Source organism: Filicampus tigris, chromosome 1, assembly GCF_054856515.1.
Source record: "Filicampus tigris isolate MCC_2025a chromosome 1, RoL_Ftig_1.0, whole genome shotgun sequence".
Lineage (NCBI taxonomy): Eukaryota > Metazoa > Chordata > Actinopteri > Syngnathiformes > Syngnathidae > Filicampus > Filicampus tigris.
In genome coordinates this window covers 685,770-711,898 of record NC_141217.1, presented here as the reverse complement: position 1 = coordinate 711,898, position 26,129 = coordinate 685,770, and the positions used below count along the sequence as shown (strand labels likewise).

Sequence of the window (26,129 nt, the reverse complement as noted above, 5' to 3'; positions counted from 1 at the left end):
GTACCTTTTTGAGCTCCTCCATCCTTATGCAGCTGCCCGGTGCCTCAGGTCTGTGGACCAGACGCCACTGTAGGTGCCGAGGACCAAGCGGGGCCACAGAGCCTTTTCAGTTGTCTTTGTTGGTGTATCATAGCTATTTTATGTTAGATGTAAAATGCTTTGTTACAGCTGATGCTGTTATGTTAATGGTAATGGGCTGTCATTGGTATAGCGCTTTTCTACCTTCAGTACTCAAAGCGCTCTACCTCATTTACCTACAGATGCAGCATCAGGAGCAACTGGGTGTTGAGGATACCTGCTCAAGGATACTTTGACGTGGTCACATTGGCCGGGAATCAAACCCACACCTTCTGGGATTGGGAGATGACCACCTCTAACACTGAGCCATGCCTTTGTGAAATGTGTGGTATGAATAAAGTTGTAGAGTATTGCATTGTATTGTCTAATGCAGGGGTGCCCATTACATCGACCGGTTGATCGCAAAGGCATCGTGGGTAGAGTCTATCATCCGTCCTCACTACTGTATTGCTCCGTTCAAACCAACTGCGTTGGGAGCGTTTCTGGTGGTGCATTTCAATTGGAGTCAATGTAGTTCACGCGGGCGGGCGCCGTTGTGTGCGAGGTGGCACGAATGATCCATTTGAAGTGGTGGGACGTGGAATGAAGCACCGGAATCTCCACCGATTCGCTCCACTAGGCGCGTATAAACAAGTCAACTTTTTTGCCATTCCGCCTCGTGGCAGCCAGTCAGCATTGGGCATACTACGTCACACACAGCCACACAGCATCCTGTTCACTTTTTTTTTTTTTTAAACAGTTCTTGAACTTTACCAAGACAGCACTATTGATAGCATTAGCATAGTGTGCAAAAAAGTTGACGTTTCATACGAATGGATCGAATGAGCGATTGTTGTTGCTGCAAATCTGCTTGAGGCTGGCTATCAGTCGCTACTGTCCGGACTATGCGTCCCTGGCTAGTTCCATTCAGTGCAAGTCATCAGAGTAATGTAATTACAAAACGTTTTTGTTGTTGTTGTATTGTGCTATATAGGTTGATGCAGTCATGCAAGGAACACCAGTATATACAGTACATATAAAAATAATTCTCAATATATTTTTAAATGATGTGTTTTGCATTTTTAGTAGGTGGTTGATCATTTTGACTTGGTCATGTCATAAGTAGCTCTCAGCTCTCTGAAAAAGTGTGGGCACCCCTGGTCTAATGCATTGTGTAATGCAATACAATACAATAAATACAAAATAACACAATTTTATCTATACAGCGCATTTCACAACAACTACAGCTGTAACAAAGCACTTTACGTACAACAACAAAATAGCCATAGTAAAACAAGTGAAATCAATAAATCAACACAAAACACTATACAGAATAAATTAATAACGCTGGTCAAGAGAAAATTTTAACCAGAGATGGCTTCCTGTGTTATTTTTTTGTTTTTAAGTTTGATCTATAAAAGCTTGCACATTATGGATTTTCGCTCCACTAGGCGCGTATAAACAAGTCAACTTTTTTGCCATTCCGCCTCGTGGCAGCCAGTCAGCATTGGGCATACTACGTCACACACAGCCACACAGCATCCTGTTCACCATGGATTTACCATGCGTTGTAATTTATAGTTATGACATTTCAGGAAAAAAAATCCACTTATTGCCTAACCTAAGCCGTAATAAATATTACTAAATATATTATATCATATTTTATATTGTTATTATTGTTTTAATTTTGTGCTAAAGGGGAAAAAAACAAGGGAAGATTTGGAATCATCGCAAAAATTCATCTAGAGCAATTTACTTACATGTCTCATTAAAAATTTTAGAAAAATGTGTAGACTAGTGTTATTTTCAATGCAGTATAAATATTTATCTAAATCTGTGTGCTTCTTTTGATGTGGTTTGCATTCACCATTAGCTAGGATTAACGGATGCCAAAGAAAGCGTATCCTCACAAGGACAAAATGAGTGATGGTTTACTGAGTTTAACATTGTTGTTCCTTCCTTGTCAAATCCCGAATCACTCATGCAAGACAGTATACGTTCACTGACTGAACTGGTAATATGTTTTTCTCATTAGCAGACAAAAATGAGAATAGCAACATATTCAGTGAAGTCCCCCCTCTGCCTGACGCTGGTTGCTGATTGGTCGTTTGCATAGATTCAAAAGTGAGAGACTAACTCTGCAGTTGAATTTCTGCTCCCAGCCAACGCACGCGGCAATGTTCAAATGAAATGAAAAAAGAACAAATCACTTCAGGAAGTGATCCCTTCAGTCATGGTGTCATGGTACGTTTTCACCCTTACTATGTTACACCACAGTTCCTGCTTCTGCCTTTCTTCTCTGCAATCCTCCCTCTCTGCAGCGCTGGAGTGTGGCAGGTGAGGGGCTTGAACTCTGGAGGTGGGGCTTGAACTCTGGAGCGGAGACTCACCCACTCACCTGAACCACATCAGGCTGATTTGATACCAGACTATTTAACCAGCTTCTCCCCTTACTCCTGTGCCAGATAATCATCTTGACTTCCACGCTGTGTCCTGCCACTTGCTGTCAAGTCCCTCCTGCCACGCGTTCTAGCCCTGAGAATGGACAACTCCGGGTGATCTAGTTACTCCTTTTGTTGTTACATGTATTTCCCTGAGCAAGGTGATTTTTAGTTGCTACTTTGTCTGCCTGAGCATGCAATAGTTTTCTCTATTTTTGCGCCCAGTGATTTTGTGTTGTTACTTTGTGCCCAAATAAATTTTTGCCTTTTGGATTCTTGATCTCTGCCTCCTGGGTCCTAGCCTTTTTAATCACCCATAACACATTTAATTGCACATAACACATGGTCACTCAAAAGATTTGTTCTATTGAAAGAAACATTTGTGAGCAACACAAGACTAGTGTCTACATGTCGGAAGGGACTCATTGGAATCCATGCAGGAGATCGATTTGCGCAAAGTACGTTGATAAGCAACTGCAAGATAAAGTTGGCTGCTGTGAAGTGGGCACTTGAGTAGCGCTTTCCCATGCGTCCGTGGGTGACCAACCACCACCATCCATCACCAAACCTATAGCCTTGCTGCATCCAGGCGGATGCTTTCGAAAATGTATTAAAGGTGATAATTACATAATAATTACAATAATGTGTTCAATTACACACAATTATACAGAGGATTCTATGAACGCTGTTGTCATATTTCCGAATGAATTTCGATAACATCCACCACAAACATGCGCCAAGCAAAAAATCTGTCGGCCTGCACCTTCATTAAATCCAACAAAATCACATTACACCACCTAAGCCACAATGTAGAACTGCTTTTAGCTGGTCTAAAGATTACGGTAGTCTACTTTAATTAACAGATACTATCAAACCAACCAAAATCTTCTCAAAGATATTCAACAACACCATTAATTATCGTAAGTCTACAATATTACCAGTACAAAGCATAAACTGGGATGCTACTCACCACACACAGTGGTACCTCTAGTTATGAACGTCTCTTCATACAAAATTTTCAAGTTACAAAATGTCTCAACAAGAAAAATATTGCCTCTTGCTACGAAATAAATTTCAGGATACTCTTGTCTGGCCTTCTGGACGCCCACCGGACTGGCCCCACCAAGAACCTCTTGTCTGGCCTTCAGGAGGGTCACTAGATTGTCTCTGCCATGACCCTCTTGCCTGGCCTCCGGGTCACCACCAGATTGTTCCTGCCAATACCCTCTCATCTAGCCTCCTGGACGCCCACTGGACTGGCCCTGCCAAGAACCTCGTGTCTGGCCTTCGGGAGGGCCACTAGATTGTCCCCGCCACGACCCTCTTGTCTGGCCTCCGGGTCGCCCACCGGACTGCTTGTGCCAAGACCCTCTCGTCTGGACTTCTGGACACCCACCGGACTGGTTCCGCCGGGGAACCTCTTGTCTGGCCTTCTTCGATCTGTTCTTGATTTTGGCTTTGATTTAGACTTTAGTTTCATGTTTTCTAATTGTTTTTCTTTTTTATGTTTGTTTGTTTCCTTTTATTTTCTTTGTGACCTTGTTTCTGTTGTAGTTTTAGATTCTGGGCACCAGGTGGTGCCCCTTGAGGGGGGGGTACTGTTATAACTGGTTGTTTACGTGATGTATCAGTTGTTCTGCAGTTGCGATGGTCCTTTTATGCTTTGTCTTTATGATGTTTAAATATTTGAGTTGCACACTGACACATTGTGAGTGCGTCAAACTTTCTTGGAGCGAGGATGCACTCTCTTCCCATCCTGATCTTTGTTGTCACTTTGTATTTTTCTTGATAAAGACTTTTTACTCTTCAACTTCTGTGTCATATCTGCGAATGGGTCCGAATCCCGATCCACACGACAATAATCGAATTGTAATATGTATTTGTTACATGTTTTGATGAATTTTTATGCTTAATAAAACATTTATGTCTGAATATTGGGGGCTTGGAACGGATTAGTTCATTTACATAGAAAACGTGTCCCTACTTACAAAATGTTCGACTTAAGAAATTTCAGAACCAATTAATTTTGTAAGTAGAGGTATCACTTTATATCCCTTTGTACATGTCATATTACTTACCTTGGCATCTACACCTCCTCAAGGCTGTCAGAGCTCTTCAATCTAAGCTACACAGCACTTCTGAAATCAATCACTGACAACCTTCTACGCTGGATGAATCTTCCGTTATCCCTCATTGGTCAAGTAGCAACAGTCAAAATTGCTATCCTCCCAAAAATGAACTACCTTCTCAGTATGATTCCAACACATCCCTCTTCATCCTGGTTTCGATCCCTCGATCCATCCAGCCATTATAAATAATATCCAAATTCTAATGGCAAATCAAAAACCCCGGAATAAAATTATCAACATTACCAAAACCCAAACCACAAGGGGGACTTGGTGCACCAAATTATATCCACTACTCATTATCAATCCAATTACAATACATTCATAAATGGGCAAACCCACACCATGCTGACTAGGGATGCTCCGATCGATTGGGCACCGATCATGATCGGCCGATTTTTGTGAAAAATGACGTGATCGGAACATTCGATCAAAGCCTTTTATTGCCGATCAAAACATCCGATCACCCACAGCTCATGCTTGGCGAGACGAAATGGCAAAAAAGTTGATTTGTTTAATACGCGACGACATTCCTCCGTCCAAAAGCATCACTCGTACCGCCCTGCACGCAACCGCGCCTGCTCGCACGAGCTACAATTGAAACGCGTCGCCAAAAGGTTTCCCTAAGCCATTTCATTCGTGGCTGCTTGAATGCTAAGCGCTAAGCTAGCTTGCCCTGAAGCTGCACGGTCTTTATTTATACTATAAGTCCATGCAAAGCAGTAACGAGCTGCATGCTGCGCATCATCTCCTCCATTGAGACAAATAAACGACCCCACTAACAAGTACTGTTTTCACCGCAGAGGCGAACGAGGGGTCGCTAAGTGTGCTAATCGCTAAAGTGAAATGCAGAGTCGAGAATAGCAAAATAAGTGTACAGTAGACGTTTTACGTAAGCCTGACTAGAACCGCGTAAGGGTGGAGATCCAGCAGTTATGAACAGAAATTACAATCAACACGTATCTAGACAAAAAATAAGGCAAAGGCTACACAAGTAATTTAGCACACGTTCTCACACCAGCCAGAACGCGCCAATGGCATAAATAACCCAATTACAAATATTCTCGTTGTGATTTTTGCACTCACCATTACTGTTAGGACCAAAAGATTCAAATAATACCATGATATGTATTTCAAGGCATACCGCTAAGCCCCCAGTCTCTGTTTGAAGTAGCTCCTCAATGGACCCACTCCAGTACGCATACCAGCCTGGCATCAGTGTGGATGATGCCATCATCTACCTCCTCCACACTTCACTCTCCCACCTGGAGAAGGCGGGGAGCACTGTGAGGATCATGTTCTTTGATTTCTCCAGTGCTTTCAACACCATCCAGCCCACCCTAGTGGGAGACAAGCTGGAGCGGGCGGGGGTGGCGCACCACCTCACCACATGGATCCAGGACTACCTCACAAACCGGCCACAGTATGTGAGGACACAGGACTGTGTGTCTGACGTGCTCCTCTGCAGCACGGGGGCCCCACAGGGAACTGTCTTGGCTCCCTTCCTGTTCACCCTCTACACCTCGGACTTCAACTACAACACCCCTACCTGTCACCTGCAGAAGTTCTCTGACGACTCTGCGATTGTCGGCCTCATCACAGGCGGAGATGATCGGGAGTACAGAGAACTTACTCAGGGTTTTGTGGACTGGTGCCAGCAGAACCGCCTCCTGATCAATGCGGGGAAATCCAAAGAAATGGTGGTGGATTTCGGTAGGCGCCAGCACTCTTCACCTGCACCAGTGAATATCCGGGGAACAGATGTTGAGAGAGTCTCAACTTACAAGTACCTGGGTGTTCATCTGAACAATAAACTGGACTGGTGCGACAACACAGACGCCCTCTATAGGAAGAGTCAGAGCAGACTCTTCCTACTCAGGAGACTGAGGTCTTTTGGGGTTCAGGGGACACTCCTCAGGAACTTTTATGACTCGGTGGTTGCATCGGTCATCTTCCAGGGAGTGGTCACCTGGGCAGGCGGCGTCTCGGCCCGGGACAAGAAGCGGCTGGACAAACTGGTCTGTCCTGGGCTGCTCCCTGGACTCTGTGGACTCGGTGGGGGACAGGAGGATGTTGGCCAAGCTGTCATCAATGCTGGGCAACCCGGACCATCCCCTCCAGGGCACCCTAACAGCACTCCACAGCACCTTCAGTGACAGACTGTTACACCCTCGCTGTGCAAAGGAGAGATTCCGCCGTTCCTTCTTGCCTGCTGCTGTCAGACTCTTTAACAAGAACATTGTGTAGTCTCTACAAACTGGCGGTCATTAGTGCAATTGTGCAGTCCTGCACCTGAGCTCATATCGTGCAATACCCAATATTCCCCACTACTGTAATACCGTGCAATACTCAACATTCCCCACTACTGTTAGTCTAGTTTTATTTTTATCCAATGCTGTTCCTTACATTTCACTACAGCACTGCAGCACTGTCACTTAGAGTATTTTTTCCTCTGTACTATGTACAGGCCGAAATGAGTGTTCCTCATATTTTTTATGTAGATGTAGGTTGGTGTGTATACACATGTGTATATACACATGTTACTGCGTATATCTACATAGGTTTGATTCTAAATGTTTGCCGTCAATGTTATACATTAATGGCCACATTATGCCGCCGCCCCTGTGTGACCTATATCTTTGCTACTGTAACAATGAAAATTTCCCCACTGTGGGATCAATAAAGGCATTCTTATCTTATCTTATCTTATCTTATCTTAAGTCTCTAGCAAAAATATGGGGAAAATATTGACTTATGTACAAAGAACATGTATATTAGCACAAAGTGTAAAACATTTTGTGGTTAAAAAATGATATTTATACACACAATTGAGTAATGTCACTGAGTACCGTATTTTCCGGACTATAAACCGCAACTTTTTTCCTAGATTTTCAGCCATGTGGTTTATAGTCCGGTGCGGTTATTCTGTGGATTTTTCTTCCACCGCTTGGGGCGCTCAAACCGGAATGACAGTACAATTCAATACAATACATTTCCCATTAACTGGATGTGACTGCAAGTGGAGGAGTTCAACAGGCGCGGGCGCCATAGACTAGGTTATTGCATTAGTGCTGTAATGCTTTGATTTTCTGTTTTCCTAGAGGTGCCTGAAGTGCACATGAATGCGATTGGCTGTTGTTTCGATGTGAAATGCTATTGCTGATTTAGCACGTCGTGTGTTAGATTGGCTGACTTTATTAACATAAAACAAGACAGGTGCATATGTAGAATGTAGTAGAACAATAGATGGTGGAGTCTGGTGGACATTAGCTGACAAACTCGAGCGGCAGTCGGCAGTGAAATGAAGATAAGTACTGTTTATTTTCGCTTGGTTCTCTTCTAGTTTAATCAGCAATGTTGCTGCAGTGTTAAAAGACACTGTTAGGAAAGAATGTGCTCAGATGCATGCTTGTACATTTACAGTTCATAATCGTTCTGTAAATGCAGTAAATATAAAAGTTTTCAACAGATAGGTGCGGTTTATATAACTTATAGCCTTATAACCCGGAAAATACAGTAATGTGGTAACAATTTTTACTCTGAAAATTCACCAGAATGCACGGTATGAATTGTTAAAATTAAAAAAAATAATTATATATTTTTTTCAGATAATATTGCACAATAGCAGTCACCATAAATAAATGGAAAAATATAGATATTCCATGTGATCGGAATCGGTATCGGCCGATCTCACTCATGCATGATCGGTATCTGTGTCATAAAACCTGATCAGAACATCCCTACTTCCAACACAATAAACGGGTTTCATTTCAACATTTGGTTCAAAAGTTTGGCATCAGGAAAACACACTATTTGGAAGATCATCAACTCACTTCTCAGATCCCAAAAGTGTACAATATGAAAAATATTAATATCACACTCCCACCTTATGTCTCAACACTAATGTATATTAAATCAACAAAAACATTAACAACTCAAATATACAAAATCATAATCCATACATACATTATCTATACAGCTTATCCTCACAAGGGTCGCGGCCGTGCTGGAGCCTATCCCAGCTGTCTTCGGGCAGTAGGCGGGGGACACCCTGAATTGGTTGCCAGCCAATTGCAACAAAATCATAATATAATCAGATAAATATATGGCCATACCTCATAATAAATGGGGAAAAGATCTGGGAATTTCTCCTGATGCCAGCTTCTGGACCCAAATGTGTAATAATCTATAACTATATAGATTATTATTATATAATCTATAACATGTCCGACAATGCAAGCTTACACCTCATCCAAAATCCACCCAAAAGCCCACAGAATAATACATAAATACCATCTTACAGGACAGAGAATGGGAAAATTCACTGCAAATACAGGAACATGCACACAATGCACCCAAAACACCACTAACAAATACATGCATGCCTTATGGTTTTGTTCGCCTGTCTCCCAATTCTGGAGAGAGGTGACAGAATGGCTTTCTGCCCTCCTGGACTACTGCACTCCACTTTCTCCATTACGCTGCCTCCTGGGAGACACCTCAACTTTGACCCTGGATCAATTGTTGGAAATTTCATCAGGTCACTCACTTGGAATGTAGGCTCAATTATTAGTTCACAAAAAACAACTAATTCCCAATGTGTGTTTGTTTAATCTTTCAAGAAGACATCCAATGTAAATCAAGACTCACACAAATTGATTGAATTTGCTCGTCTATTTCTTTCAATCTCTGAAATGCAGGAATCAGACAAGGTCAGGTCTGGGCTTCTTGTTTACATGATGTATCAGTTGCTGTGCAGTTGCTATGTTCCTTTTATGCTTTGTCCTTTATGATGTCATATAGGTGTAACGAAAATGGAATGCCAGACCGGGTGAACACAGGGCTTGACCCCCGATTCTTCGCAGCCAGACCTGGAATACACATAGACGGCCCTTTTGAAGTGCCAAAAACAGCATCTGGAACGACCTTCCGGAGCCAAAGGAAGATTAACGCACGGTCTTTCCAATGCAACCCCAGATAGCAAGGAAGTGCTATCTCAACAGGATGTCACAAAAAGGTCAAAACCACCATAAAGATGCCGACCCCCTGTATCTTCATTCAATTAGCCCGTCTCTGGCGTAGTTGCCCGAGACATCCATCAACAGGACGCGCCCCCTCCCCTCAGGCGCCACCACCAATAGTGTGAATGTGTGAAGGACTAAACTAAAATGTTAGATTGATTTATTTACCCTGTAGGGGTGTGGAAACAGAGATAGGGGCGTGGTTACCGGCGGCGCGAAAGTTTGTATGCAAACTTTTTTTTGAAAAAAGAACGCGAACGGAGTACATCTGAGAAGGGTTAAGGTAATTATTTTTATGTAATTATATTCTACAGGACATTGTTTAATGTTGTTAACTAAATCTTACAGACATGTTTGGATGTGTTGAGGTGTAGAATCATTGTGAGTTATTTTGGGATGGTACACTGCTGGATTTCGCTATAATAATCACATTCAGAGTAGTTCACTCAGTTAATGTCACATAGCAAAGCTGAACGGAGTGCTTATGGAAACACTCTTTCCAATACCGTTTTTGTTTTTTACACCATTGACTACAATTACCATGGACAGAATATCGGTTCCAATATTTTTAATAAAAAAATCGTATTGATAGAAATAATGATCAAGGGAAGTGATCTCCCACCATAGAGTCAAAACATTTAATATTGTAGCCCGCACTATATATTAAATATGCTCATAATTTAACTTTACCAGATGCAGTATGGTAGCAAATATTGCATTTTACATGCGTTGAAATCATTATTCAATAAAATAATCACCGATTTAAAAAAGAAAGTAACTTAAACATGAGTAACGCATTACTCTACAAATACAGTAATATTGTAAAGAAAGGTATAACTTCCACACGCAATTAACTGAAGTAATAATATATCACATTTTGGAAGTAACTTGCCCAACACTGGTCATTAATGATTATTCCCGCCGTCATCCGTGATTTAGTCTGAAGATGTCAACATCAATCCATCCAACTATTTTAGTGTATTAAGAGAAATTCTGGTATGCAACGACACAAAGGTTTATGAGTTCAAATATGGATAATTGTATTCCTCTGTGATTGCGTCAATAACAAATACAAGGACAGAACGTATATATGTGAACCTTGATTATTACATACAACTATGTGTAAATATAGCGTCTCGCTCCACCTCTGTTTTATCATCTTCAGAAACTCGGAAAAGGCAGAGATTGTTAGTACTTTTTACTTTCTTTGCCCTTTACCCATGATACGTGAAGATCTAACTTTTGTCATTTGCTTTAGGAAGTTTGTACCAAACACTAGTTGTGCTGTGATATGGAGGCCAACTTTTGTGCTGTATTCATATCCTAGAACTGTAACACCTACAAGTAAGTCCATTCAATTCTTAAATTGTACGTCTTTTTGCATGTAACTAGTGGCATTTTACAAATTGCTAATGCTAACTGGTCTTTTCTTGTTTGCTTTTGCGTTGACATCGAACACCTATAGGCGTTACACCTTTACTGCACGTACAATGTGTTTATGCTACCTGTTCTCTAAGATGTAACACATATTCACCTCTTAAACACTACATTGATGCACAACATCACGTCCAGCATACGATACCTCGTCTGCATTAAGACTTCACGGATGTCTGTGGTGGAGAGGCTGGCGTTTTTATATGACAGAGGTCATGATATTTTCAATAATTGTTCTTTTTAGAGGTATTTGTGAACTGACCAACCAATCCAAGAGGTAAAACCATGGTGTATATACAATAGAGAAAGGCCACAAATTGTGTTTTAGGTTAATGTGATAAAGCTGTGCTGTATTTTCACATTTGAAAATTAACAAATTTTAACACAATTAAGGATCCTAACACAGGAATAATGTAATATATACGATAGGGAAATACATTTTACCAAACTGTATATTCACAACCACAATCCATGGAAGTTACAAAAATGGATTCCCTTCTGAACTCTTTAGTTATACTCGACGTGACTGTTGCACAAAATGAAGAACTAACGAAACCGATATCCATGAAAAAAAAAAGAGTAATGCAATTTTTAACCCTCTTCTGGCAGGTGTTGCAGATTCACAACAACTAATTGCTAATCCCCTAATTAATACATTACATACTAATTTATTCAGAAGTACTCTTCTATTACTATTACTTAAACCTTTTCAGATATTTACAAATGAGGAGCTATTTCAATCAGAAATGCATATTTACACACTGGTCATAGACAGAAGCAGAGTTCGACACAATTTGGAAGGGGTCTGGGGGGGACAATACTACGTAAATCAATACAGTATCAAAATTATATATGTTGCCATATTTTGAGTACACCTAGGAGTATTTCGATTTCCTATATTTTCACATTTGAAAATTAACGAATTTTACTTGTCAATAACTCAGCAACTTTTTTTTTTTTTTTAAATCTCTTCTCCACTGAATACTACCCAAGTACTTGGAGGACTACTTTTTTACTTGAGTCGTTAACAGTGCATCTATTTGATTACTTTTTTTTCCTGCTCTGAACATACTGCTATAGCAGAAAAAATAAAAACTAAGGGGGAACAAAGTGTAACCAAATTTTAAAAACATACGAGGCACCCATTCTGTGGCATTTCCTCCCACAACCAGGTGTTTGAGTAATGGTTTATCTTGTTGGGGTATTTGGTATGAGATTGTACTGTAATTACAAATTGAAAGCTCAGTTCGTGTTTTTACTACTAGTAACATGACAAGCTTGTTTACATTAAAAACACCGTATCGTATGATCTAATGTTTATCCGAGCATGAGTAGTCAAATGTTATCAAATTCATAAGATTCCCCCCAAAAGCAAGGATAAGTATCTTAGGTATAGTTAATAACAATCAATCAATCAATCAATCAATCACATTTTATTTATATAGCACTTTTCATACATAAAAATGCAACTCAAAGTGCTTTAAAACATTCAAAGCAAAACATAGAATTATCTTCAATCAAAAGAAAAGATAAATTATTTAAAAGTTGTTGAAAGCCAAACTAAAAAGGTGTGTCTTGAGCTTCCTCTTAAAAATATCAACAGTCTCTGCAGACCTGACGTCCTCTGGCAGGCTATTCCAAAGGTGAGGACCAAAACGGCTGAATGCAGCCTCGCCATGCATTTTGGTCCTCACCCTTGGAATAAATAAAAGGCCGGCGCCAGAGGACCTCAGGATCCGCGAGGGCTGGTATGATAAAAGCAAATCAGATAAATAAGATGGCCCAAGACCATTAACACATTTATAAACTAATAAAAGTACTTTAAAATCGATCCTGAAACACACAGGGAGCCAATGCAGCAATTTCAAAACTGGCGTAATGTTCTCCCGCCCTCTGGTTCTCGTCAGCACCCGAGCGGCTGAATTCTGCAGTAGTTGCAGTGGTGAAATGCTCTTTTTCGGGAGGCCAGAGAGCAGGGCATTACAGTAATCTAAACGACAGGAAATAAAGGCATGCATCAGCACTTCCGTGTTAGCCTGAGAGAGAAACGGGCGGACTCTGGCGATATTCTTAAGGTGATAAAAACCAATCTTGGTTACATTTTTAATATGAGGAATAAAACTGAGCTCAGGGTCAAAAATGACGCCAAGGTTCTTCACACAATGTGAGGGATTAAAAATGTGTAGTTTTGGTAAAAGCTTCTCTCTCTGACCTTCGGGACCGATAACTAAAACCTCAGTCTTGTCCTGATTGAGCTGTAGGAAATTATCTGCCATCCATGACTTGATATCTAAAATGCAATTTAAAAGGGTATCAATGGGTCCTGTGTCATCAGGAGACACGGCAATATACAGCTGCGTGTCATCAGCATAGCTGTGAAAGCTGATGCCGTGTCCCCTGATGACATCCCCGAGGGGAAGCATAGAAAGATTAAAAAGTAGGGGGCCTAAAATCGAACCTTGAGGAACCCCACATTTAATTTCATGGGTTTTGGAGGAACAAGTATCCATACTTACAAAGAAATATCGGTCTGTGAGATAGGAATAAATCCAGTCAAAAACAGTACCAGAGATGCCCACTAGATTTTTAAGTCTATTTAATAAAATTTGGTGATCTACTGTATCAAAAGCAGCGCTTAGATCCAGTAGCACCAAGACTGTGAGTTTTCTCACGTCTGCAGTGCACCTAATATCATTTAAAATCCTTAAAAGAGCAGTCTCCGTACTGTGGTTCATCCTAAAACCAGATTGATATTTCTCCAAAATATTATTTGTATTTAAAAAATGATTCAACTGGATGAAAACCAGTTTTTCTAAAATCTTACTTAAAAACGGTAAGTTGGATACGGGTCTGTAATTATTAAAAACGCTCGGGTCAGAACTGCTCTTCTTCAGAAGGGGCTTCACCACCGCCGTTTTAAAGGCAGCGGGGAAGAAGGCAGTCTACCTATGAAAGATCAATCCTCAATAATCCACTAAACAGGATGAAGTATTTTTCATGAATGTAACTGGAGACTATAAAACTGTGTACCGGTACTTGTCATTCATACATGTATACAGAGTAAAAGGTTGTTTGTTGTTTTTGTTTTATTTTTTATATCCGCTTCTTTACACCTTCTCATCAAAGGATTGAAGACATTTATTTTGGGGGGAAAAAATGAAGCATTACTTTTGTAATGATTCTATCTAATGATTCTACTTTTCTTGTTGCTACTTTAAAAGTTAAACATTATATGACATCATAGTGTTCAACCATACTTGCATCTGGTGATCTCGTTCATTAGGCAGGGTAATACTTGATTTTAAGAATGATTTCATGATTTTCCAGAGGGCGATTCCTGTCTTTTATGCTTTAAGGGGTTCCATTTAAAACTTATTTCCACATTCTTGAATTATCTTGTGATTTGATGTTGAGTTATGTCCTTTTTTTTTGTTTTGTTTTGTTTTATTCAAATTTTACTATTATTTTTATTGGTCATGTTCGTGAATTATCAAACAATTTTCTACACATAACCGTGGTCTGTACATGCAAGTTCGGACATGTATGGGCATATAATTTATTTATTTTTGCTTCTTTTTTTTCCCCATGTTTTAATATGCTGAAAGATAACCATAACACTCCTAGACGTACTCAAAATACTGTGCTTCATTGAAGTCACCGGACCGTAAATAACAATTACAATGTAATGTGCATGTTACCTGAATAAATATCGATTGTCGTTCACATTCTACAAAAAGTAAAAAAATCTACAATACGAATGCGGTTGCGGATCCATCAAATCAAACTCCATCAAACTGAAACATGCAAGTGGTCGGTCGTATGCAGTGCTTTATTAAAAAAAAATAATTAAAATTTCAGTTTTTTTTTTTTGTTTTTTTTTTTAAACCAAACAACCATCGAGGCCTCTGTAGGTAATGTAACCCGGTGGTACTCAAAGGTTTTTATTCCAAGTGCCACCACCCCAAAATACTTGACTCCTGAGGTATATCCATGCCACCCCGTAAGCTTTGACAGGTTTAGAGATTTATGTTTTCCCAAATCAATTTATAAGTGTATAAATAACTTAGCACCTTAGCCACTCAGTCAATTTGTAGAAAGTCAAAACAGCCAAACCAGAAACTCTTCAAACCAAAACCGCAAAATTCCTTTTTTACAGGACAACCTTTGGACAATCAGCTTTCTCCTATAAAAGTTGTAAACTGTGGAACACACTGCCGTCAGAAATAAAATCATTTTTGCAATTTAAGACTTTAACTTGAACTAAAACTTGGCTAAAGAAGAAAAAAAACTGTACTCACCTGTAAATGTGTTTTGTGGTTTTATTGAATTATAAAACATGTTCTTTTTGCTCTTATTTATTTTATGTGAAGGTTTTCTGTTATATACTGTAATCGTGATATTTGATTATTGGTTATTGCGTTGTCTGTTTTGTTAATTGATGTACAATTTCTGTCCTATAGTGTACTGCAATGTTGGGGAAGAGCCCAACTGGGGACCGGAGTTGTGAACTAGCATTAGCTATAACCTCTACATGCATCACATTGGCTGCAAGTTTGTATCTATGTTTGACTGCATTGTCCCTGTCAAGTATCCATCCATCCATTATCGATACCGCTTATCCTCACAAGGGTCGCGGGGCGTGCTGGAGCCTATCACAGCTGTCTTCGGGCAGAAGGCGGGGGACACCCTGAATTGGTTGCCAGCCAATCGCAGGGCACACAGAGACAAACATCCGCACTCACAATCACACCTAGGGGCAATTTAGAGAGTTCAACCAACTTGCCTTGCATGTTTTTGGAATGTGGGGGGAAACCGGAGTACCCGGAGAAAACCCACGCAGGCACGGGGAGAACATGCAAACTCAGGGAGGCTGGAGCCGGGATCGAGCCCACGACCTCTGAACTGTGAGGCGGACGTGCTAACCAGTTAACCACCTTTGTCACCGTTGCCCCTGTCAAGTAAAGATTTATTATTATTATTATCATAGCCAACGTTAAAATACAGCTCTTAAGTACACCCACATGTCCATATACAATGTGAACTCAACACTCCTGGATAATTTTGTTTTTTTAAAATGTTACCAAAATACTCCCTCAAAGTAACCCAAATACTCTTAAATCTATTAACTATCTAACCCAAATACTCTTAAATCTATTAACTATCCCCCAATACTTAAGTACATATCCATAAATAACAAAATATGAACACTCCTAGATGTACTCAAAATACTTCATTGAAGTCACCGTAATTAACACCGTAAATAACGATTAAAATGTAATATGCATGTTACCTGAGTAAAAATTTGAAATCAAACAAACAATTGAAAGTGATCAATAACAAAATACCGCCTCTAGGAAATAGAAATACTCCTAGGTGTACTCAAAATATGGCACCATATATAATTTTGATACTGTATTGATTTACGTAGTATTGTCCCCCCAGACCCCTTCCAAATTGTGTAGAACTCTGCTTCTGTCTATGGCCAGTGTGTAAATATGCATTTCTGATTGAAATAGCTCCTCATTTGTAAATATCTGAAAAGGTTTAAGTAATAGTAATAGAAAAGTACTTCTGAATAAATTAGTATGTAATGTATTAATTAGGGGATTAGCAATTAGTTGTTGTGAATCTGCAACACCTGCCAGAAGAGGGTTAAAATTGCATTACTCTTTTTTTTTCATGGATATCGGTTTCGTTAGTTCTTCATTTTGTGCAACAGTCACGTCGGGTATAACTAAAGAGTTCAGAAGGGAATCCATTTTTGTAACTTCCATGGATTGTGGTTGTGAATATACAGTTTGGTAAAATGTCTTTCCCTGTCGTATATATTACATTATTCCTGTGTTAGGATCCTTAATTTTGTTAAAATTCGTTAATTTTCAAATGTGAAAATATAGCACAGCTTTATCACTTTAACCCAAAACACAATTTGTGGCCTTTCTCTATTGTATATACACCATGCTTTTACCTCTTGGATTGGTTGGTCAGTTCACAAATACCTCTAAAAAGAACAATTCTTGAAAATATCATGACCTCTGTCATATAAAAACGCCAGCCTCCCCACCACAGACATCCGTGAAGTCTTAATGCAGACGAGGTATCGTATGCTGGACGTGATGTTGTGCATCAATGTAGTGTTAAAGAGGTTAATGTGTGTTACATCTTAGAGAACAGGTAGCATAAACACATTGTACGTGCAGTAAAGGTGTAACGCCTATAGGTGTTCGATGTCAACGCAAAAGCAAACAAGAAAAGACCAGTTAGCATTAGCAATTTGTAAAATGCCACTAGTTACATGCAAAAAGACGTACAATTTAAGAATTGAATGGACTTACTTGTAGGTGTTACAGTTCTAGGATATGAATACAGCACAAAAGTTGGCCTCCATATCACAGCACAACTAGTGTTTGGTACAAACTTCCTAAAGCAAATGACAAAAGTTAGATCTTCACGTATCATGGGTAAAGGGCAAAGAAAGTAAAAAGTACTAACAACCTCTGCCTTTTCCGAGTTTCTGAAGATGATAAAACAGAGGTGGAGCGAGACGCTATATTTACACATAGTTGTATGTAATAATCAAGGTTCACATATATACGTTCTGTCCTTGTATTTGTTATTGACGCAATCACAGAGGAATCGAAGTGATTTACCCCTGCGGGAGTATTAACGATAACCTGGTGCTTTAACCCATTATGGACAGGAGCGCTGCCATTTTTTATTAATTATTTAATTCTCTGTCTCTTAACCAATGAAATGCATCAGAATACGTGCGACGATGTCAACGGAGGATATGCAGAATTTTTTCGAGCAGTAATGGCGGCGTATTTGATCGTGCATGCTCTTAAATGAGTAGAACATAATATATGGTTAAGATATAGGTTTGAAGATAATGACAATATCGACGTCTTTGTAACAGAAAAGAGGATGGTGATTCCCACTCGATGTTCTTTAAATAATAAAACATTCTTGCACTGACACATTATTTTTACATCTTCAATTGAAACAGTAAAGATGAATAAGCTTGAGTCATATGTCTAAGTTCTCAAATTCTTTTGGAATTATGTTTCTGTCGTCTGCTACAGAGGCTGAGATATTAATTATTTTGTAGGTGTTGAATTTCTGGGAAAACTTCAGGTTTTCAAGAGTAATTCCAAAGACGACCGCCGGTTTTGGGGAGCTGTTGAGCCAGACGCTTTAGGCTTCATTGGGTTAAGATAGAACAACACACAGTTTTTTGCTACACTCAGGTTAAATCAAGTATATATACAATTATCCGTATTTGAACTCATAAACCTTTGTGTCGTTGCATACCAGAATTTCTCTTAATACACTAAAATAGCTGGATGGATTGATGTTGACATCTTCAGACTAAATCACGGAGGACGGCGGGAATAATCATTAATGACCAGTGTTGGGCAAGTTACATCCAAAATGTGATATATTATTACTTCAGTTAATTGCGTTTGGAAGTTATACCTTTCTTTACAATATTACTGTATTTGTAGAGTAATGCGTTACTCATGTTTAAGTTACTTTCTTTTTTAAATCGGTGATTATTTTATTGAATAATGATTTCAACGCAAATAAAATGCAATATTTGCTACCATACTGCATCTGGTAAAGTTAAATTATGAGCATATTTAATGTATAGTGTGGGCTACAATATTAAATGTTTTGACTCTATGATGGGAGATCACTACCCTTGATCAATATTTCTGTCAATACGATTTTATATTAAAAATATTGGAACCGATATTCTGTCCATGGTAATTGTAGTCAATGGTGTAAAAAACAAAAACAGTATTGGAAAGAGTGTTTCCATAAGCACTCCGTTCAGCTTTGCTATGCGACATTCACTGAGTGAACTCCTCTGAATGTGATTATTATAGCGAAATCCAGCAGTGTGCCATCCCAAAATAACTCACAATGATTCTATATCTCCACACATCCAAACATGTCTGTATGATTTAGTTAACAACATTAAACAATGTCATGTAGAATATAATTGCATGAAAAGAATTACCTTAACCCTTCTCAGATGTACTCCGTTTGCGTTCTTTTTTCAAAAAGAAAGTTGCATACAAACTTTCGCGCCGCCGGTAACCACGCCCTTATCTCTGTTTCCACACCCCTTCAGGGTAAACAAATCAATCCAACATTTTAGTATAGTCCTTCACACATTCACACTAGTCTGCATTTTATTCCTAATGTTTTTAAAGTTCATACAAACACGCTTTTCACCGTTTTTCAGCGCGCTTTAGAGTATTCTCCCATTGTGAATAATCATCACACCCTATCACCAACCCTCAACAGCAGAATCACAGGTATGCTTTTTAAATTATTTTATAGATTGCTCACACAAACTATACATACAATTATTCAAGACTTTGTACCTGATTGAAAACTATGTACCAGTTTCTCATTTTTCCCTTCCAACACTCTCTCTATGACCTCTCTCTGACCCTCCAGCATGTACATGTCCTAAACATGCCCGGACATATCCCTCATGAACCTAAACCAAGGTCACATTTTATGTTTAAAAAAACCTTGGGTGTCTGCTTTTTTTATGACCTACTGATGTTTAGTAAGATAACCTCCCGTGCAATTGCGCCTCCCATAAAAACACATTGGCCGATTTTACGTTCAAATCCTGGAGCCTGTTTTTTTTATCCCTCTACAGAAAAAAACACATTTTGCTTATTTACTGGGGGTTGACCACCTCGTGTGTGCGTGAAAGGATGCATCTTCTTGTTTAGAATCCTGAACGTTCAAAATCCTGGAGTACCCTTTTTTTATGATCCTTCAGAAAAAACATTGACCGTCCACTCTTTGACCAAACTGTGTTTTAAAACAGGACAGAAACCTTGCATACAACAAATGTGAACCGCATGGAAATACAGGTAAGAATAAACACTTTATCTAATAAAACAACCGTTGCTCACATAATACACATATCAAATACATTTCATATCAAACCATTTTCCACAACAAAAGTATATGAACACCCTGCTTACAACAAACACCCACCCTTCTAAACACCCTCTGCTGCTTCTTACAGTGTCTGTGTGTGTGTGTGTTTGTGTGTGTGTGTGTGTGCGTGAAAGGCTGCTACCTTCACCCCCATGGATGCACGCTCACCCCCTCTCCTCTCACTCAGCATTCCCCCCAAGGTAAGATGATACATTCTATCCTTTTAAACATAAAACAACACTTAATACATATCTCAAATAATGTTCAAACACACCCTGACATATACTACTTTGACCTTTTGACTACTTCACAGAAAATAATGACCCCTGGATGTACGATACTTAAATTGACCACTTCCAGATGTCATGGAAACTATTAAAATCAAATATTATTTAGGACTATGACCTTTGACCCCGAAAGCCATAAATCAGGATTAAGATCAAAGAGTTTTGAACACAAACCGCCTGATATCGTTTTTTTCATGCACTTATATGAAGGACTGTTGGTGTGTGTGTTACACAAGACACAAATAGTTTTCTTTCTTCCCTTGCTATTGATTGTTATATGCGTAAGGACATTTAGCTTTTTGTGTGTGATGACCATAAATGTGTAATGCAATTACCGTCTGATCAACATATGGGTAATATATTGGCAAATATCAAGGCATCAGCTAGAGTCAATATTTACCAGCCTGATTCTAACATTGGACAAATCCTTCACCATCAAATAATGCATTCATCCTGTGGTGGCCCTAACTATCGCCAAGAAAACCATACTCATAAACTGGACAACAAAAGAAAAAAAATCAAACTTCAACAATGGAAAATCTTCTTCTAGAACACATTTCCTTAGAACAGACATCAAGCCTCACAAACGATAGATCTCCCCGTTAACTGGAACTCACTACTACATTTCTTTGAACACTAACCATTCAACTTCTTAGTATCCTCTCCTTTGTCACTGTCCTTTGTCTGTGCACCCCCCTTCTTTTTTATTTTTATTTGAATTATTTTTTCTCTGTTAACCATTCTTCAAATTTGCATATCGTCGCTGTCCTGTGAAAAACACTTATCTCCAATTTTGGAAACTTTTTTAATTTTCACTTTAATGCGATGTCTGTAACACGGAAACATGATTCACATGACAGCGACGATATACAGTGGGTACGGAAAGTATTCAGACCACTTGAAAGTGTCATTGCAGCTATTTGCCAAAATAAAAAAAGGTAATTTCAGTTCTCAATAATGTACACTCAGCACCCCATCTTGACAGAAAAAAACAGAAATATAAAAATCTTTGCATATTTATTAAAAAAGAAAAACTGAAATAACATAAGTATTCAGATCTTGCGCTCAGTATTGAGTAGAAGCAACCTTTTGAGCTAGTACAGCCATGAGTCTTGGGAATGATGCAACAAGTTTTTCACACCTGGATTAGGGGATCCCCTGCCATTCTTCCTTGCAGATCCTCTCCAGTTCTGTCAGATTGGATGGTGAATGGTGGTGGACAGCCATGTTCAGGTCTCTCCAGAGATGGTCAAGCGGGTTTAGGTCAGGGTTCTGGCTGGGCCAGTCAAGAACGGTCACATAGTTGTCCTGAAGCCACTCCTTTGTTATTTTAACTGTGTGCTTCGGGTCATTGTCCTGTTGAAAGGTGAACATTTGGCCCAGTCTGAGATCCTGCACACTCTCAAAGAGGTTTTTACTTCAGGATATCTCTGTACTTGGCCGCATTCATCTTTCCTTCAATTGCAACCAGTCGTCCTGCACCTGCAGCTGAAAACCAGCCCCACAACATGATGCTCCCACCGCCATGTTTCACTGTAGGCATTGTATTGGGCAGGTATAGAGCAGTGGCTGGTTTTCTCCACACAAACCGCTTTGAATTAACACCAAAAACTTTAATCTTGGTCTCATCAGACCAGAGAATCTTAGAGCTGGGCACTTCACCCTCCGTCTTCGATCCATGACTTCCAGCCTTGCCCTTAGGTCCTTATTCATAAAAATTATCGTCCTCCGTCCTTGTCCTTTTAAATCCTTAGCTCTGCCCCACCCACCAAAAAAAAAAAAAAAAAAAAAAAAAAAGGGTCCGTGCATGACGCGCCGCGGGAGTGATGATGCTAACGACAGAGGTTTATTTAAAGCTTTATTTATTAGCTGGCTAATTTACTATTCAAACCTGCTGTGGACATGCTTCAAACATGCTTCAAACACGCCCTAGTAGTTACCCAACTGCGCGTACTTACTTCCATTGGGAGCTCTATCGGGAACGCCGTACACTGCACATGTTAAGTCTGCACGGAGGAGAGTGTCAGCCACTTAATTGCAATGTTGAAAACCGCAGATGAAGCGGCTGCGGCATTCAGGTTTAAAATTTCCCATGATCAAACACCAACGCTCCTTCTTCTTTGTCTTCATCTCATTCTTCTCCTTCCTTTCTTCTCCCCTCCATGCAGACCAAACATCTGCGGCTCCCAATGCAAGTGTAACACATAATTTAGTTGCCAATTGATATTTTCATTTTTGTATATTAATTTTGGGATTGCATGTATTATTTTGTATTTATTATTTTTCGAACATGCTAAAATATTGTGTTGTAAGTTTATATTTATTTTTATCCTGCTTGAGTATTTGTTCCTTTTTGAGTTGGTTTGCTACAGCGCATTTTCGGAGCGAAGAAGAAAAAGAGAGAAAGGTGAATTCAAGGTTGTTCAACTTCAATAAAGACGCAACGAAACACTGTCCTGCCGTGTACATTGTTTTAGTAGGGAAGACGAGAGCATGAACTCGACCTTGAATTGTAACCCACCATACTATGGCCTCCAGAAAAAGTATGACTAATTTTGAGGGTTACTAAGAAGTAAGTGAACGCAGTTGGGTAACTAGTGCGCGTTTGAAGCATTCGGAGGCAATTCTTGTCGTTCTCCCATTTCAGGCTTCTTTATACTCCCGTGGGTGACATCCGCAAACACATCACTGCGGTACTGCTGCGCACAGTTTGCCTTTGTAAACCGACACAACCCACACGTGTAGTTTTGAACATGTGTGGCAGTTTCATTCCAAGTCGGGGACGGTGCTACGCCTACTGACAAGGACACCACTGGGCAGAATTTCCTCTGTCTTTGATGGCCAATCCCAGTCTCCGTTTTTACTGCCGAGCAATGATCAAAAAGACAGCGACAACAATGGATATTGTGCCTCCGACAACAAAGGGATATAGATGACTAGTCAATGCATTAATTGTATTGTGAAAAAGATCTGAAAGGTGGCGACGAAGTTGGTATGTGCGTGTGTAGCTTCTTTACACACACATACAGTATGTGACATACCACCCACGCCGCTGCCAAACTAGCTTGCTTTGCAGCATCAACAAGCTGCGTGGTGGATCCACATCCGTGGCAACAAATACATTTGCTGGCCGATTCAGGGGAACTGTACGTCATCGTAACATGTGACATAACTGACCAATCACGAGAGTGATCGCGCGCGGCGTCCTATACACAGCAACAATTTCTGATGTTTTTTTGGTATGTGTTGCAGATCTGTCGCCGACATGTCTCACAGCACAATGCGTCGGTCACATGAAATGCAGCAGTGGTTGCCCGCGCCGATGCGGGAGTATAAAGAAGCCTAAAGAAGCCTTTCACCGAGTAGGTTGAGATGAACTTTGGCCGCCTGGTGACCACGTCACACTCATGAGGGCCAATTAATGGACTAGACTAAAATCTACCTCCGCCCTTGCTCAGTCTGACCCTTTTTTAAAAACGTGTCACCCCTGTCCTCCGCCCCAAAAATGGGCGCCCATCCGGGATTGAGGGACGGACCATTCGGCCGCCGGGACAGACTGCACAGCTCTGCAAATTACTATATACAATAGACACCGGAAAATGACAGGAAACTGTCAGTCTCACGTCGGATCAAAAACCAAAGAAAGGAAATGTGTCTTCAAATGGGTTTTAAAAATGAACAGAGAGGGGGCTTGCCTAACATTCGATGGAAGATCATTACAGAGGAAAGGACCAGCAACAGAAAAGGCTCAATCCCCACTGCGCCTGGTCCGCAGACCTGAGGCACCAGGAAGCTGCATATGAGCGGAGAAGCTCAGAGAGGTACATCAGAGCGAGGCCTTGTACTACTTGTAAACAAATAGAAGCAACTTAAAATAAACCCTAAAATGCACAGGGAGACAGTGAAGGGAGGCCAGAATTGGTGTTATGTGCTCTGTCTTCCAAGCTCCAGTTAGGAGGCGAGCAGCAGCTTTTTGAACCAACTGGAGACACTTGAGAGAGGACTGGCCGACTCCAAAATGAAGTGCATTACAGTAATCTAGCCGAGATGTAACAAAGGCATGGGTACTGTTTCTAAATGCTGATGAGAAAGGAGGGGCTTTACTTTAGCCAGCTGTCTAAGCTGAAAGAAGCTGCACCTAACAGCACTGATTTGCTGGTCCCATTTAAGAGCACTATCCTATTTAAAAATCAAGTTCTAGACTGTTGTCTTTAGATACGAAGCCAGGGGGCCCAGGTCAACAGGGTGAGATCTAGAAGAGCCACTGGGACCGAACCTCAGTTTTCTTTTCATTGAAATGTAAGAAATTTAATGACATCCAGACTTTGATGTCATCTAGACAGGATGAACGTCATCTTTATATTTATAATATTTCATTTAAAAATATTTCATTTGATCTTTTTTCATAAATTTGCAAAAATGTCTACATTTCAGTTTTTTTTACTGTAAAGGTAGGGTGCTGTGGTGTGTACATTAATGAGAAATAAAATGAACTTTTTGAACTCTTGCAAATGGCTGCAATGACACAGAAAGTGAAAAATGTCAAGGTATCTGAATACTTTCCATACCCACTGTACACACTCAATTTGAGCAGTCAGTCATTGTATTTATTTTTTTGTTTGTTCATTTGTTCTTTATGTACTTTAATAAAGTATATTTTTAAAAAAAAGATTACGATAGTCTATTTTCTACCACTCAAATTTCAGGTGCGTATAATGTTTCCAAGTCTCCAAAAGTATTAATGTATTCGGTCATAATTATGTCTTCGTCTCTGTGCTGAGTGTGCTCCTTCTTACGTGTGTGGCTGCATGATGCAATACCCCAGCCAGAGGCAGGCAGAACTGACTGTTTGTGGTTTATTTTTGTTCAACCATCGCCTGAAACTAACTTAGACAATTGTGTGTAATGACATTTATATACGATCTGAAATGTGGATGATTGTAGTTTGTGACTGAACATACTAATCGCAATCACTAATGCTAATCGTGATCGCTAATCGTTAGCATAGGCTCATCTTGTTCATGTCTATGAAAATACATGTGTATGTAATGCATAGCTTGATAGTATTTTCTGTTTCTTGTGCAGTTTCACAATACAAACAGGCAACTTCGCTGCACACCTGGAGTTAGTGGAGTTTGTTTGTGAATGTTTAGCTGTTTGGATAAGCTGGCTTCCTCGACTAGCAAGGCCTGTAAGTTTAACAAAACATTAGACTTTAACCGTTTAAATTATTCATGCATTTTAATAGCTTTTAGGATGTATCTTATGTTTTTTTTATGTTGGTTACAATAACATGTGAAATGATATAGAAGTAATTGTCACGGCTTGTTAGTGCTGACTTGTATTTATGATGTTTTGTCTCCCTTTGCAGGCACTTTAGCGCTAAAGCGCCTGCAGAGGGAGGCAAAACATAAGTCACAAGTCAGCACTAACAATCCATGACAGTAATGTGTTAATAATTTCACACACAAATCGCTCCAGAGTATAAGTCGCACTCCCGCCCAAACCATGAAAAAACTGTGACTTATAGTCCGGAAAATACAGTAAAAGAAAATGGACTCAGTCCGCCTGACTGCCCAGTATGGCGCAAGGCAGTCTGCCAAATTCACAAACACGCTTCACAAGGCTTGCAATGACAGAAAAATCAAAGATGTGTCTACAAAAATAAAGCCCATTATATCAACCTGACAACAGACTAGAGGCATCTAGGATTTTGATAATATTGTATATTTACATTCACATTTTCATTAATATGCTCTGTCCCTTTTTAAATCCATAAATCTTTAGTTAACT

General features: G+C 39.8%; 1 protein-coding gene and 1 long non-coding RNA gene across 3 annotated transcripts in view; one reads left to right on the top strand and one right to left on the bottom strand.

Annotated features, from left to right (window-relative positions):
• The window catches only part of LOC147152428 (myosin-7B-like), a 209,741-nt gene that overhangs the window by 170,085 nt on the left and 13,527 nt on the right, over window positions 1–26,129 (bottom strand). The gene's annotated exons all lie outside the window — the stretch shown is intronic.
• On the top strand, window positions 7,797–25,187 carry LOC147152429 (uncharacterized). Its single transcript, XR_015088846.1, has 5 exons — window positions 7,797–9,641; window positions 19,331–19,403; window positions 19,934–19,979; window positions 20,184–20,249; window positions 23,589–25,187. It is a non-coding gene; the product is annotated as an uncharacterized LOC147152429 (long non-coding RNA).